The sequence below is a fragment of the Moschus berezovskii genome, chromosome 25 (assembly GCF_049115385.1).
Source record: "Moschus berezovskii isolate FMDL1 chromosome 25, NW_MosBer_1.0, whole genome shotgun sequence".
NCBI lineage: Eukaryota > Metazoa > Chordata > Mammalia > Artiodactyla > Moschidae > Moschus > Moschus berezovskii.
Window position 1 is genome coordinate 36,295,067 of NC_142484.1, and position 16,258 is coordinate 36,311,324.

The window sequence follows — 16,258 nt, forward strand, 5'->3', positions numbered from 1 at the left end:
GATTCCATGTTTTAATTGATTCATGAAAATCCATTACTCCACAAGGATATCAAAAAAGAGAAAGCAAGAAAAATATTTATTCCTCACCATTTATTTCCTAAGCCAACTCCTCATTTAGAAGTGGTAAATAAAAAAGCAAAGAACTCAATATTTAACTTGCCTTTCCAACAGAATTGTATTTCAGGGTACTAAATAGTCCCAACTGATGTAAAACAGCTGTTTTATCAAATGTCAGCTAATGCAGAAGCAATGACAGAATTAGAAAAATGGTATTTGACAAACCCGAGTGAAGTTACTGATTCAGGCAAGAATTTCTAAATAGTGTTAAAAGCATTAGGAGAATGGATGATAAGAAAATGAACATTCATATTACTACTTGTCACAAGATCAGTCTATTAACCTAGTGATCAAGTTAGCATCACTAACAGTGATGTGAACAGGAATTATGTATTTCCTCACATTGCACAACACAAAACACATATTATCCATGATAAATTCTTGGCAAAAACGTTCAGTTTGTATCTCAGTCCAGTCTCTATATCTAATTTCCAGTTTCTGGGAAATACAAAGGTAGAAAAACAAGCAGAACATAGTCCGAAGAAGCAATCAGACAAGTCCAAAGTTAAGGTATTTTATAACAAAAAGGCAAGGCAATATCTGATTAAAGGATTGTTTGTTTTAGATTACAATAAATTTTAAGGAACATAATAATCAGATGCAATGCATGATTCCGGATTGTATCCTAGTTTGAACAAACAAGATATAAATCACAATTTAGCGACAACTGGGTTAATTTAACAGTTGTCCCTAAATTGTGATTTATATCTTGTTTGTTCAAACTAGGACTTATTAACATTAATTTTGTTAGGAGTGATCATATTGTTTTGGCTACATAAGAAAAAGTTTTTCTATTTTACAGCTATATATGAAGGATTTAGAGAGAAAATATCATGCTGTTTGTAATTTACTTGAAAATACTTCAACTTAGGACTTCTCTGGTGGCTCAGTGGTGAAGAATCCACCTGCCAATGCAGGGGACACGGGTTTGATCCCTGGTTGAGGAAGAACCCATGTGCCTCAGGACAACTACTGAGCCCACATGCCGCAACTACTAAAACCTATGCTCTGCAATGAGAAGCTCACACACCGCAACTAAAGAGTGGCCCCTACTCACCACGAGAACAGAAAAGCCCGTGCACCAATGAACACCCAGCAGAGCCAAATAAATGATGCATAAAATTATTTAAGGAAAGAAGAAAAAAATACTTCAGCATAAAAAAAGTGAAAAGGTAAAATGAGAACTTCCTAGACTGAGCCAGCAGTTAAGACTCACACTTCCACTGTAGGGAGCACAAGTTCAATTCCTGGTTGGGGAACCAAGATCCTGCATGCTGCACGATGCAGCCAAAAAGTATTTAAAAAAATTTTTTTTTTTTTGTTAAAGTAAAGTGAGTTTAAAGGAAAAAATAATTTATACTAAAAGAGACAAAAGACACTGGATACTGACACTTTGCCAGATACAATACAAATCATGTCAAAATGACAGAATTTTGAGTTTAAATCGAACTTCACTAAATGAACTCACCACTTAAAAAATACAATTGTTAAATGCTATAATATGGTAAAGTTCACATACAACTATCTGAATTTAAAGAGTTACAACAGACAGAGTCTACCAAGCCTTTAGGATCACAGGGTCTGAATTCCTCAGTGCTCCGGAAGGACAGGAATGAGAATGCAGAGTCTGGTCTGGGGCACACATAGGCTGATCCAGTGTTGCTCCAACCTCCCTGGGGCAGGAGTTGGTTCTGACCTAACCCAGACCTTGCAAGATTTCTCTAGACCATTCCAAAAGAAATGGAACTCCCTGTAACCACTTCAACTACACACACACACACACACACACACACACGCTTCACATTCATACCACAGGTTCCAAAATGCAAGTTTCTCAAATCTACACCTTATGCACACTTCCCAGTGTCCACAATCTTTACCATATATGGTCTTAAAATACAGGCTATTCTAATATAAAGACTATTTACCATTCAGTAAAATAAGCAGTTTGTATGCGGCAGGTATATAATAATGACATCCATGTGTTAAAAAAAAAAACAAAACTCTCCTATGACGTAGCTTGAAGAGGGCACAGGAACCCACTCCAGTATTCTTGCCTGGAGAATCCCCTGGACAGAGGAGCCTGATGGGGTCCATAGGTTCTCAAAGAGTCAGACATGACTGAAGCGACTTAGCAAGCACATATGACATACATTAACTCACTCAATCACTTATTCAACAAGCATCAACTGAATGGGCCAAGTACTTGTTCTAAGCCAAGAAGTAAACTAGTTCAGTTCAGTTCAGTTCAGTCGCTCAGTCGTGTCCGACTCTCCGCGACCCCATGAATCACAGCACGCCAGGCCTCCCTGTCCATCACCAACTCCCGGAGTTCACTCAAACTCATGTCCACAGAGTCGGTGATGCCATCCAGCCATCTCATTCTCCGTCGTCCCCTTCTCCTCCCGCCCCCAACCTTTCCCAGCATCAGAGTCTTTTCCAGTGAGTCAGCTCGTCGCATGAGGCGGCCAAAGTATTGCAGTTTCAGCTTTAGCATCAGTCCTTCCAATGAACATCCAGGATTGATCTCCTTTAGAATAAACTAAGCAACCGGATAAAGAAGTGACTGAGCCACAGCTCTTTAACTCAGACTAATTCAACCACACTCACTAAGCCTCAAAGTAAAAAAGAGCAAGAGAAACAGACAAACAGTGAAGGAAAGATAGACAAGTGATTCCACTTGCTTCTGTTCAAATTAATATAGTGTTTCTCCATGTAAGGTCCCTAGACACCAGCATCAGCTTCATTTAGGAACTTGTTAAAAATACAAATTCTCTGGCCTACTTGTTAAAAATGCAAATTCTCAGGCCTACTGAATTAGAAACTGTGGGGAGTATAACCCAGTAACTTGTGTTTTAACAAGGCCTCCGAGTAATTCTGGGGCTTCCCAGGTGGCGCTAGTGGTAAAGAACCCGCCTGCCAATGCAGGTAGACTTAAGAGACACAGGTTCGATCTCTGGGTCAGGAAGATCCCCTATAGGAGGGCATGGCAACCCACCCCAGTATTCTTGCTTGGAGAATCCCCTGGACAGGAGCCTGGAAGGCTGCAGTCCTTAGGGTCACAAAGAGTTGGACATGACTGAAGCAACATAGCACACATGCACACGAAGTAATTCTGATGTACAGCTAATGTTCTGAGAACAAATGAGTTAAGCTCCTAAACAAGACATGAATCTGCTCTTCCTTCTCTTGATCGAAGTTTCAGAATACTTCTAATATGTAAGCTTCTCACTATGCTGAGACCTGGGTTCAATCCCTGGGTGGGGAAGATCCCTTGGAGAAGGGAATGGCAGCCCACTCCAGTATTCTTGCCTGGAGAATTGCCATGGACAGAGGAGCCTGGCAGGCTACAGTCTGTGGGGTTGCAAAAAGTCAGACACTACTGAGGGACTAACACATAAACACACACACACATATAATGCTGGATGAGACTCTGATGCTCAAATATGTGAATTACCACCCACCACGGCCCCTAAATACAAGCCAACTGCATCATCTGAAGCTCAACAGGAAAAACCGTGATCTGTTTCAACGAAGGAAGAAAGACTAGCTGTGCCGGAGTTAAAGAAAGGAAGTACATGGCTCTCTAACAAGATGACTTCCCCCTGGTATTCTCAAAGATAATTCTGCCATAGTGATTTTCAATTTACCCACTGACTTTAGAGCCGAGCTTTGAGAAAAGGCTTATATCTAGAATTACAAGAGCCACAAGAACTTTAGAGAAAGCCAAACTTTCTTATATGGCCACTCTCAGGGCACTCCTGCTCCTAGCAGTCCCTAACTATTTAATTTGGGAGAAAGGGGGTGGAACTCTGGTATGACAGAAAGAAAGCAGATTCAGGAGTTAACAGATGTGAACTTGAATTGTTACGGTGAGGCCTCAGGCCAGCCACTTAACCTGTATGAGCCCCATTTTCATCCTATATAAAATAAAGATAATAACGCACAACTCAAAGGATTACTGTGAAGATTAAACATACCTAAAGTACCAGGAAGAGTCCCTAATGTATAATGCATGCTCAGTGAATGTTAGCTCTCCACTCCACCCCATCTGGACACCAGTCCCAAGAATGGGATACCAAGATGAGGTAAGTGAGGTGGAGAGTGACAAAGCTCTTCACAGAATTACCGGACATCCCACTAAAACGTCAAAATCTCCTATTTCTTGAGTGCTTCAGGTAAATAGTAAAGAGCTAGAAACAAGTAGTGAAATATCCTTTGCAAAACATTCATTTACAGAAGTTTCTTGTCTCTTCTAATCATCAGGGATATCCACTTCAGACTATACAACTGTAGACAGTTCCCAATACCTACTGGCTGGGCACACTAGGTGCAGTGTGCCCTCTGCTGTGGAGAGATGAGGGCTGCATACCACTTTCAGCTATGCATCCTGAATAGAAATTTTATAAATCACAACAGAAACAGAGACAAGGGACTTAGAAGCCAGTTGATCTGCATTGTTCAACTGAAAAAACAAACAGACTCAAAAAGGTCAAGTGGCTTTGGCTAAGGTTACAAGTCAGAGGCAAACCTGGAATTTTTAATTATCTTTTCAATTTGGTATATTGAGATAACTAAAATAATAGCACCAAAAAGCCACGCAAACATGATCTCAAAAAGGGAAAACACCTCTAGTTGCACACAGCAGTTCTCTCTACAATATGGTTCTATTTCAAGAGATATTTCCCTCCTTCACCTTGTAGAGGATAAAGAAACAAAGGGAACATCCTTTAAATAGTTTATTGTGGCAACAATAACTATGTGGACTTTAAAAACTGCTCAAAAATAAAATTTACATCCAGAAAAGCCTGTAAGAACATCACACCTATTAGAAGCAGTTTTGGTGGCAACTTGGAGAAAGGGGGGTGGCGGTGACACAGAACACCTCTTCTGGGTGTGGCACTGTGCTGGTGCTTTACACAGATCACCTTACCATCCGCCCCATCAGCCTCTGGGGGCATGTTCCTTACACCAATCCTATAAATAAGGACACGAAAGCTCAAAGAGAAGTAGGTATTGCCTAAGGTAATATAACTAATAAATAAAAGTAAAATACAATTCTTCTTCATGTGCGTTATTCACTACCCAATCCGAACTCTCACAAAATCCAGTCTGCTTTTTTCATTGTGACACACTACTGCAGATAGGGCTAGCTACAAACTTCAACCTTCAGCAGGGGGCACTAGGGTATCTTTCTTCTAGATTTGCAAAATGAAGTACACATTCCCACCCATATACTAACAGTTATACTGAAGAACATGGTCTTTTCCCTGACCTAACTCAGTAATTGTTACTATATTGTTTTTAACTCATTTAATTAGGCTATTTACATAAAAAGAAAACAATGCTGACTCTTACTCAGTAGGCTTTAGTTCTAGGAAAATTGGTTTATAGTTGGTTTCATTTACATATCCAGATATACAATAACAACAGAATTTTACTAAAATACACAGGGCAAAGAACAGACTCACACTTCAAATTAAGGTACCTTGAAAGAGGGCTCTCTGGTGTCCAATTCTAGACCAGAGACATTGAAATGAGATAAGAATTCCTTTCCTCCATTTGATGTGTGTGTCCTGTAATAATTTTGGATTTATGGCATGATATTCTGTTAGAGTTCCTAAATGGTGACTAACATTGTTTCTGCACAAGCTGGACCTCCCCTAAAGGGGTAGACACCTTCATGGTAGAACGACACAAGTTCCAGAAGGAACCAAAATCTGAAAGGATGGTGGAGTTTTGCCAGGTTCCAGGTCTGTGGGTGGAGAAAAGTGGAGCCTGCCTAAGCTGTCCCTCACCCAGGAGGAGTCCCCGAGCTGGTACTAGACGGGAGAGCAAGCTTATCTTATGAATCAGATCATGGGTGACTCTTAGCTTATTTTCACTTGATAATGTTAGAACATTTCAAGAATCCTTTGAATCTTCTACTGTTGTAGCAAAAACAGAAATGAGTGAATAGCCTTTGGTACATACCAGTCTAACAGGCCTGCAAGATTTAAACAATCTTCGTTATTCTTTAGCTGTTACTACTAACAAACACTTATAGCTAGACTTGCCCTTTACAAAGCTAAACAAAACTAATCACTCTCTCATTCCATATGTATTGTACTTGGCACCTGACATTCTTCTTCCCCTACACTGTCTTGTAGCATTCTGCATTTTCAAAAAGGCCATGGGCTAGATAACTTCAGTGACACCAGTCCTGGTTGCTGAGTTGCCTAAAGCCAGCTGTGGCCATCTTGAAAATTTGCAGAAGGAAGAAAAAAAAAAAAACACAAGACCTTCAGAATGATATAAAACTCGCTATTCCCAAGGGAAAAGGGGCACAGTTCTTGAGGTGCTAGCCTGCTATGTATTCCCCTTTGCTGGGCAAAGATAAAGCCATTTTTCTTATCCTTCCAAAACTCTGTCTCTGTATTTCTCTTCAGCACTGGTGCACAGAGAGTCAAGATTTTGGCAACACTACCTTTATTCATCTGTATTCTGAAGATACCAGGAAAGTTCTTGCTGTTCAGTTACTCAGTTGTGTCTGCCTCTTTGCGACCCTATGTACTGCAGCACACCAGGCTTCCTTGTCCATTACCAACTCCCGGAGCTTACTCAAACTCATGTTGAGTGAGTCGGTGATGCCATCCAACAATCTCATCTTATGTCATCCCCTTCTCCTCCTGCCTTCAATCTTTCCCAGCATCAGGGTCTTTTCTAATGAGTCAGCTCTTTGCATGAGGTGGCCAAAGTATTGGAGCTTCAGCTTCAGCATCAATCCTTCCAATGAATATTTAGGACTGATTTCCATTAGGATGGACTGGTTTGATCTCCTTGCAGTCCAAAGAACTCTCAAGAGTCTTCTCCAATACCACAGTTCAAAAGCATCAATTCCTTGGCGCTCAGCCTTCTTTATGGTCCAACTCTCATACATGATTTCTGGAAAAACCATAGTTTTGACTAGATGGACCTTTGTTTGCAAAGTATTGTCTCTGCTTCCTTATTAATATGCTATCTAGGTTGGTCATAGCTTTTCTTCCAAGGAGCAAGCATCTTTTAATTTCATGGCTGCAGTCACCATCTGCAGTGATTTTGGAGCCCAAGAAAATAAAGTCTCTCACTGTTTCCACTCTTTCCCCATCTATCTGCCATGAAGAGATGGGACCGGATATCATGATTTTAGTTTTCTGAATGTTAAGTTTTAAGCCAGCTTTTTCACTCTCCACTTTCACCTTCATCAAGAGGCTCTTTTCTCTTTGCTTTCTGCTAAAAGGTGGTGTCATCTGCATATCTGAGGTTATTGATATTTCTCCCAGCAACCTTGATTCCAGCTTGTGCTTCATCCAGCCTGGCACTTCTCATGATGTACTCTGCTCATAAGTTAAATAAGCAAGGTGACAAGATAGCCTTGACATACTCCTTTCCCAATTTGGAACCAGTCCATTGTTCCATGTCCGGTTCTAACTGTTGCATATTCTGAAGATACCAGGAAAGATTGGAGGGTAAATTTGACTTAAAGAATTAAAAAGGAAACAGTGTCCCTTGACGACAGAGTGGAGATGGTGACAAGGAAAAGGATCACAAATCCCTCCAAGAGGAAAGTGAGTCTAAGAAATAGGAATGTCCTTCCCTCCCCACAGGGATGCTCCCTTCATTGCCAATAATAGAAGGTCTAGTTTATTTTAACAAGGAAGGTGGATGTTTGCTCAGAGATACCCTTCAAATCAAATCATCCTTCTATGTAACAAGATGTGGCATATTTTCAAACATCTTTCTGTGCATATTATACACAAGAGAACTGCATTCTTTCCTTCTACATATTATTTGTAACCTGCTCTTAGTCTCAAAAAAGAAACTCTTAGATATAAATTATTTACTTAAAGGTAAAATAACAAACTGGGAAGGGAATAAAAGGATACAAGAGAGTCCACTGTGGAAAAAAGTTTGGCTATCCAACTTCCTACACCTACAAACAGATTGTTAGAAAGGCAAGAACACAATAGCTACCATAGTGCCCCTCTATAAGACAGATATTTTGTAATTATTAAATGAATGCAGTTCAAATCTTCTAAATGTGGTTTCCCACATTTCTGTGTATAAGGACCTCTTGTTAAATTCTCATAGACATTTTATATATCAAGCTAATGCTTGAGAAAATATGAGAAGCTATTATAAACTCAATAATGGTATAAATAAATATCACAATGGCATCTAATTATATTTTTAACACTATATACTTGGTCGGAAAATGGGTACAGAAAATTTTACAGTGCTCAGGAAGCTTCCTTTCCCCTAACCAAGGACTTTGGACCCCAAAAGGAAAATCATATTCTAAATTACCAAAATCCTATGACATCATAATATTCTGTAGTCCAATATTAAAACAAAGGTGAAGATATCCTGCTCTTTCAGTTCAGTCACTCAGTCATGTCTGACTCTTTGCGACCCCATGAACCACAGCACACCAGGCCTCCCTGTCCATCACCAACTCCCAGAGTCCACCCAAACCCATGTCCATTGTGTCAGTGATGCCATCCAACCATCTCATCATCTGTCATCCCATTCTCCTCCTGCCCTCAATCTTTCCCAGCATCAGGGTCTTTTCAAATGAGTCAGCTCTCCACATCAGGTGGCCAAAGTATTGGAATTTCAGCTTCAACATCAGTCCCTCCAATGAACACCCAGGACTAATCTCCTTTAGGATGGACTGGTTGGATCTCCTTGCAGTCCAAGGGACTCTCAAGAGTCTTCAACACCACAGTTCAAAAGCATCAATTCTTCAGTGCTCAGCTTTCTTTATAGTCCAACTCTCACATCCATACATGACTACTGGAAAAACCACAGCCTTGACTAGACCGACCTTTGTTGGCAAAGTAATGTCTCTGCTTTTTAATATGCTGTCTTTATGTCCTGCCCTTTAGAAGACCCAAAACATTCCAGTAAATCAATACATGTTTTGTCAAAGAATAGTCAAGTGTTCCAGCAGAGGAAGATTCCGGTATCATCTATTGGCTAAACAATTCTATGACAGCACCACACAGTCAATAACTTACTGTGGCTTCAGGAAGCTATGTACCACTAGAATTACCTGACCACAGACTAAGCTCTCAAGTTTGAAATTATCTATTTAAATTTTAGGAAATATTACATCATTGGAGGGCACTATTGTATAAGCAATCAAGTGGGAGAACTGTTAATTTTTCAATATCAGGGTGATAAAATTTTATGACAGGAAGGGAACGTAAATCTCAAGTCCTAAGTCTGAAATGAAAAAAACCTGAGTTATAGAGATGTCAATTATTTTAAATCTTTCTTTTCAAACAAAGATATATTCACATAGATTAATATGAGGGTTCAAAATGCATGTTGTTAGAAGTCAGAATAGTGATTACTTTTGCAGGGGGAAGGCGACTCTAAAAGAGAATTAGAGGCTTCTAGAGTTAAGCTGGTGCATTTTTTCTATACTTGTAAGATAATTAGGGCCTCCCTGGTAGCTCAGTGGTATAGAACCCATCTGACAATGCAGGAGACAAAAGAGACGTGGGTTCGATTCCTGGGTCAGGAAGATACCCTGGAGTTGCATGGCAACTCACTCCAGTATTCTTGCCTGGAAAATCCCATGGACAGAGGAGTCCATGGGGTTACAGAGAGTTGGACATGACTGAAGTGACTTAGCAAGATAATTAGCAAATAGATTTGTAAACACTTGAGACTACATTTAAGATACATTTTTTATTTTATAATGTACATGCCTGTATACCTCACCATGTTGTTCTTTAGTTGCTAAGTCGTGTTCTACTGTTTTGCAACCCACATGTACTGTAGCCCACCAGGCTCCTCTGTCTGTGGGATTTCCCTGGCAAGAATGGGTTGCCATTTCCTTCTCTAGGGCATCTTCCCAATCCAGGGATTAAGCCCAGGTCTCTTGCATTCCAGGTAGATTCTTTACTGTCTGAGCCACCAGCGAAGCTCCTATTTCACTATCAGTTCAGTTCAGTTCAGTCGCTCAGTCGTGTCCGACTCTCCGCGACCCCATGAATCACAGCACGCCAGGCCTCCCTGTCCATCACCAACTCCCGGAGTACACTCAGACTCATGTCCACAGAGTCGGTGATGCCATCCAGCCATCTCATTCTCCGTCGTCCCCTTCTCCTCCCGCCCCCAACCTTTCCCAGCATCAGAGTCTTTTCCAGTGAGTCAACTCGTCTCATGAGGTGGCCAAAGTATTGGAGTTTCAGCTTTAGCATCAGTCCCTCCAATGAACATCCAGGATTGATCTCCTTTAGAATGGACTGGTTGGATCTCCTTGCAGTATAAGGGACTCTCAAGAGTCTTCTCCAACACCACAGTTCAAAAGCATCGATTCTTCGGCGATCAGCTTTCTTCACAGTCCAACTCTCACATCCATACATGACCACGGGAAAAACCATTGCCTTGACTAGACGGACCTTGGTCGGCAAAGTAATGTCTCTGCTTTTTAATATACTATCAAGGTATTTCACTATAGTCATATGTAAATTATACTAAATCATATCGATATTTAATTTCTCTTTCACTTAAAATTGTATATTGAGTACTCATTAAGTAACAGGCATTAGCAAAGAGAACTAAGATACAATTCCATTTCTCAAGTTTTTAATCTAAAAAAGTGATGAGCATAACTAACAAACAGTCACAAGATGGTAAATTCTACATACAAAGTATTGTGGGAGCTGAGAGGTTACAGTCTGACCCAAGGGAATCATGGAAGGCTTCACTGAGGAAGTGATACCTGAGTTGAACTCTGAAGAGTAACAAGAATTTTTTCAAGTACAGAAAACCGTGTCAAGCAAAGAGCATGATGAACTCTGCTGCTGCTGCTGCTGCTGCTAAGTCACTTCAGTCGTGTCCGACTCTGTGCGACCCCATAGACGGAAGCCCACCAGGCTCCCCGGTCCCTGGGATTCTCCAGGCAAGAACACCGGAGCGGGCTGCCATTTCCTTCTCCAATGTGTGAAAGTGAAAAGTGAAAGTGAAGTCGCTCAGTCGTGTCTGACCCTTAGCGAACCCACAGACTGCAGCCTACCAGGCTCCTCCATCCATGGGATTTTCTAGGCAAGAGTACTGGAGTGGCTTGCCATTGCCTTCTCCGGATGAACTCTGCAGATCAAGCATATTCAGGAACTGCTGTTGTTTGTAGCAGAAGATGCATAATTTAAGAGATGATGAGATTAGATTCACCAGGCTAACACTTAAAATCTCCCTATAAAGAGAAACCTGAAATCTGAGATTGCCTCTCTAAGCCAACAGTAAGTGAAATAGGTGCAAGAGCAATAAAGCCTTAATGAGGCAGAGATTTTTGTCTGTTTTGTTCACTGCTAAGTCCCCAGTGAGTAGAATAAGGTCTGGCACATGGTAGAAGATCAATGAAGAGGGATTTCCCTGGTGATTCGGGGGTTAAGAATCTGCACTTCCACTGCAGGAGTCTGAGTTCAATCCATTGTCAGGGAACTAAGATCCCGCTTGTCACAGGATGCCACCAAGGCAGGGGGAGGGGGATCAATGAATATACATAGAATGAATGGATACATCCTAGCTCTGCAATTGGTATTAAAATAAACCCAGCACAGCTTCAGAGAAAAGCATGACTCAAAGCAATGAGAATGGAAATCAAAGTTCCCAGGATCACGTCTGTGCACGTTCATTTATTGCAAGGGTTTGTTACTGCCTTTGGAAGAGTTACAGAATGCTGTAGTCAGATGTACCTTTTACCAGACAAACCACATGTCTGAGAGAGAACCCAAACATAAAATCTAAACCTGACTCATAATAATTTAGCTTTACCCAGGCAGCTAAGGAACCAGAGCTGTATGCTCCTTGCTGGGAGAAGAAACAGGAAGATAAATAAGTCCAATTAACACAGACAAATCTGATTAGATGGGCAGGGGAAGGACTAATTAGCATTTCGCTGAAGTATATAAGCTAGAAGGTCAGGGATGACTTTGAGACAGGGTTTTTGTTGTTCAGTCGCTCATGGTGTCCAACTCTTTGTGACCCCATGGACTGCAGCATGCCAGGCTTCCCTGTCCTTCACTGTCTCCCGGAGTTTGCTCAAACTCATGTCCATTGAGTTGTGATGCCATCCAACAATCGCATCCTCTGTTGTCCCCTTCTCCTCCTTCCTTCAATCTTTCAGAGCATCAGGGTCTTTTCCAGTGAGTTGGCTCTTCGCATCAGGTGACCGAAGTATTGGAGCTTCAGCTTCCAATGAATATTCAGGGTTGATTTCCTTTAGGATTGACTGGTTTGATCTCCTTGCAGTCCAGGGGACTCTCAAGAGTCTTCTCCAACACCACAGTTCAAAAGCATCAATTCTTCGGCGCTCAGCCTTCTTTATGGTCCAACTCTCACATCCATACATGACTACTGGAAAAACCATAGCTTTGATTGTATGGATCTTTGTTGGCAAAGTAATGTCTCTGCTTTTTAATGAGCTATCTAGGTTTGTCATTCTTGGGCTTCCCTTGTTGCTAGGCTGGTAAAGAATCCGCCTGCAATGCAGGAGACCTGGGTTTGATACCTGGGTTGGGAAGATCCCCTGAAGAAGGGAAAGGCTACCCACCAGTATTCTGGCCTGGAGAATTCCATGGACTGTATAGTCTATAGAGTTGCAAAGAGTCAGACACAACTGAGAGACTTTCACTTTCACTTCTTCCAAGGAGCAAATGTCTTTTAATTTCAGGGCTGCAGTCACCATCTGCGGTGATTTTGGAGGCCAAGAAAATAAAGTCTCTCACTGTTTCCACTCTTTCCCCACCTATTTGCCACGAAGAGACAGGGATGGAACTGGATGTCATGATCTTCATTTTTTTAATGTTGAGTTTTAAGCCAACTTTTTCCGCTCTCCTTTTTCACATTCATCAAGAGGCTCTTTAGTTCCTCTTCACTTTTTGCCATAAGGGTGGTGTCATCTGCATATCTTGAGGTTATTGATGTTTTTCCTGGCAACTTAATTCCGGCTTGTACTTCATCCAGCCAGGCATTTCACATGAGGTACTCTGCATATAAGTTAAATTAGTAGAGTGACAAAATACAGAATTGAGGTACTCTTTTCCCAGTTTGGAACCAGTCTGTTGTTCCATGTCTGGTTCTGACTGCTGATTCCTGTCCTGCATACAGATTTCTCAAGAGGCAGGTAAGGTGGTCTGGTATTCCCATCTCTTGAAGAGTTTTCCACAATGTGTTGTGATCCACACAATCAAAGGCTTTAGTATAGTAGATGTTTTTCTGGAATTCTCTTGCTTTTACTATGATCCAACAGACAGATGTTGGCAATTTGTTCTCTGGTTCCTCTGCCTTTTCTAAATCTAGCTTGAACATCTGCAAGTTCTCGGTTTATGTACTGTTGAAGCCTAGCTTGGAAAATTTTGAGCGTTACTTTGCCAGCTTGGGAAATGAGGGCAATTGTGCAGTAGGTGTGACAGGGTTATAGTCACATTTTCTAGGGCTGTAAAGCACTTAATGCTGTGGTTCTTAGCCAGTGCACAGCTATTTAACCTGAATGACAGCTTCCTATAAAATGTCTATCATACTGGCTCATTCAGCAGCATACCAGTGTTCAGTTAAATCAAATGTGCTGCCAAATGTCAATTTGATCAATGTGTAAGATACGTTTTTCTAGCAAAGAGTTTACAAAGAAGAAGAAACATGGGAGAGGTATAAGGTCCAAAGGCAAACAGTAATTAGAGGGAATAGTTGAGACTCTAGGTGGGAGGGGGATTAGTAACGCCTGGAGATTCTGAGGAGACACGAGAAAATGGTGCCAAAGACACAGACAGAGGGCTTTGATTTGGACAGGAGGAACCCCTACTCTGTTGGGAAACAGATGGGCGCAGAAAGAATTACATCTCTAGATGAAGAAGGAGGAAACGGAAGGGGTTATAGCTAAAATATCTCTCACACAACAACAAAGTTGTTTAATCAGTGAAGCAGGGAGCAAGGCTATCTATTAAAGGAGAATAGAAGGGCACAGTGTAGCAACGATTGAAGATAAAAGTAAAAGTACAACATGGAAGAAGGAACTGATGCTCAGGCCTCCACTGGATCCCTGAGTTTAGAGGCTAAATTTGCAGGCAAAACTAATGCGGGAGACCTGGGTTAGATCCCTGGGTTGGGAAGATCCCTAGAGAAGGAAATGGCAATCCACTCCAGTACTATTGTCTGGAAAATCCCATGGACAGAGGAGCCTGGAGGGCTACAGTCCATGGGGTTGCAAAGAGTCGGACATGACTGAGCAACTTCACTTTCACTTTCCCCACCCAGGATAGTAAAGAAGTTTAGTAGCTAGATAAAACCAGGATGGGAACTTCCTAAAGTGGCTGTGACATAGTACACAAGAGGCAAGACAGCTTGAGGTCATTCCTGATGTCCATGCAACCATGAATACCCAAAGCCATGAGGTCCTCTCCTTCACAGGCAAATGCAGCCAAAATGTCCTTGTTGAATTGCAAGGGAATCTAAATTATGTTATATTTATTCCATTTTAAAAAGTGAAAAATCTCGCTGGAACTCAATACAGTAATACCCCATCACTCATGGTGGGTATGTTCTAAGATCCCCAGTGGATGTCAGAAACTGCAAATAATATGGAACCCTATTGAGTCAGCAAACCCTATATGGTCAGCCCTTCATATGCATGGATGCAGAATCTACAGATACACAGAGCCAGTTGTACTATGCCATTGTACAGTATGATATATAAGGGCCCTAAGCACCCATGAATTTTGGTATCCTTAGAGGGGTCCTGGAATCAATCCTCTGTGGATCCCAAAGGAACATATTCTATGGTTTTTTTTTTATGCTAACAAATGTACAGCATATACAGCATGAATATGCTGGACATAGGGATGATTCAGGTCCTGGCAGGACAGAGCAGAAGGTGTGAGACTTCATCACACTACTCACTCAAAACAGCATACAATTTAAAACTTATTGTTTATTTCTGGAATTTTCCATTTAATATTCTTGGACCAAGGTTGACTGCAAGTAACAAACTGTCGAAAGAAAAACTGCAGATGAGGGGGACAATATGTAATTTCATTAATTACATATTAATTACATATTTCATTTCATTAATAATCTTTTTAAAATGATATAGTATTATCAAACAAAACTTCATAGATTTATATTCTCTTACTTTGTCAAAAATGGTATGGTGTATTACTAATATTTTTCTTCCTTCATGATGGAAGAGATGAGGCTGGTATCTAATCAAATGTAATGGATAAAGACCCCCACCCTTAAAAAGGCAAAACCATGCTTCTAAAGTTTAGGATACCGACCTGTGATACAAGTAATCTATAATCCAGTCTTCTGTATCCCCTCCTCTGAAGGAAGGTCCTCCTGCAAAGGGCCATGAGGACTTCCCAGATCTACACCTCTCCAACTGAGCAAAACCCCAGTTCTTACCCATATAGCACGATTTCTAAAATCCTCACAACTCCATTCACGTCCTAGTACACTTATCTTCCCTCTCACGGATGGCGTGACCAGAATTGAGTGTTATGCATGAAATGTGGTGTAATAAAGTGCCATGCTCACCCATGGCTAGAAATCAATAACTTTGTGAGTATGTTTATAGATATAGCTCCACCAACACAGCCTACTTTAAATTGAGAGTCAGGGAAGGTGTTTTGGGTTGAACAGTCCCCCAAAATTCATGATCTTCCTGGAACCTCAGAATGTGACTTTATTTGGAAATTGGGTCATTACAAATATAATTAATTAAGATGAGGTCACGCTGGAGTAGGGTTGGCCCTTAATCGAATATAACCGGTATCTTTATAAGAAGAGACGAAACAGAGACAGACACAGAGAGAAGGCACTGTGAAGAAAGAGAAGGACTACAAAAGAAGGACAATAACGTGATGACAGAAGGTACTGGAATTATTCAGCTGCAAACCACTAAGGATTGCCAGCAACCACCAGAAGCTAGGAGAGAGATGGAACAGATTCTCTCTAGGAGGAACCAATCACACTAACACCCTGATTTTGAACTTCTGGCCTCCAAAACTGTTAGAAAATAAATGTGTGTTATTTTAAACCTCCCAGTTTGTTGTACTTTGTTACAACAGCCCTAAAAAACTAACAGAGATGGTCCTCCATGGAGGTGACATTG

The 16,258-nt window shown here is 41.1% G+C and overlaps 1 protein-coding gene across 1 annotated transcript in view; it reads right to left on the minus strand.

Annotated features, from left to right (window-relative positions):
* Positions 1–16,258, minus strand: part of PRCP (prolylcarboxypeptidase) — a 91,760-nt gene that overhangs the window by 48,645 nt on the left and 26,857 nt on the right. The gene's annotated exons all lie outside the window — the stretch shown is intronic.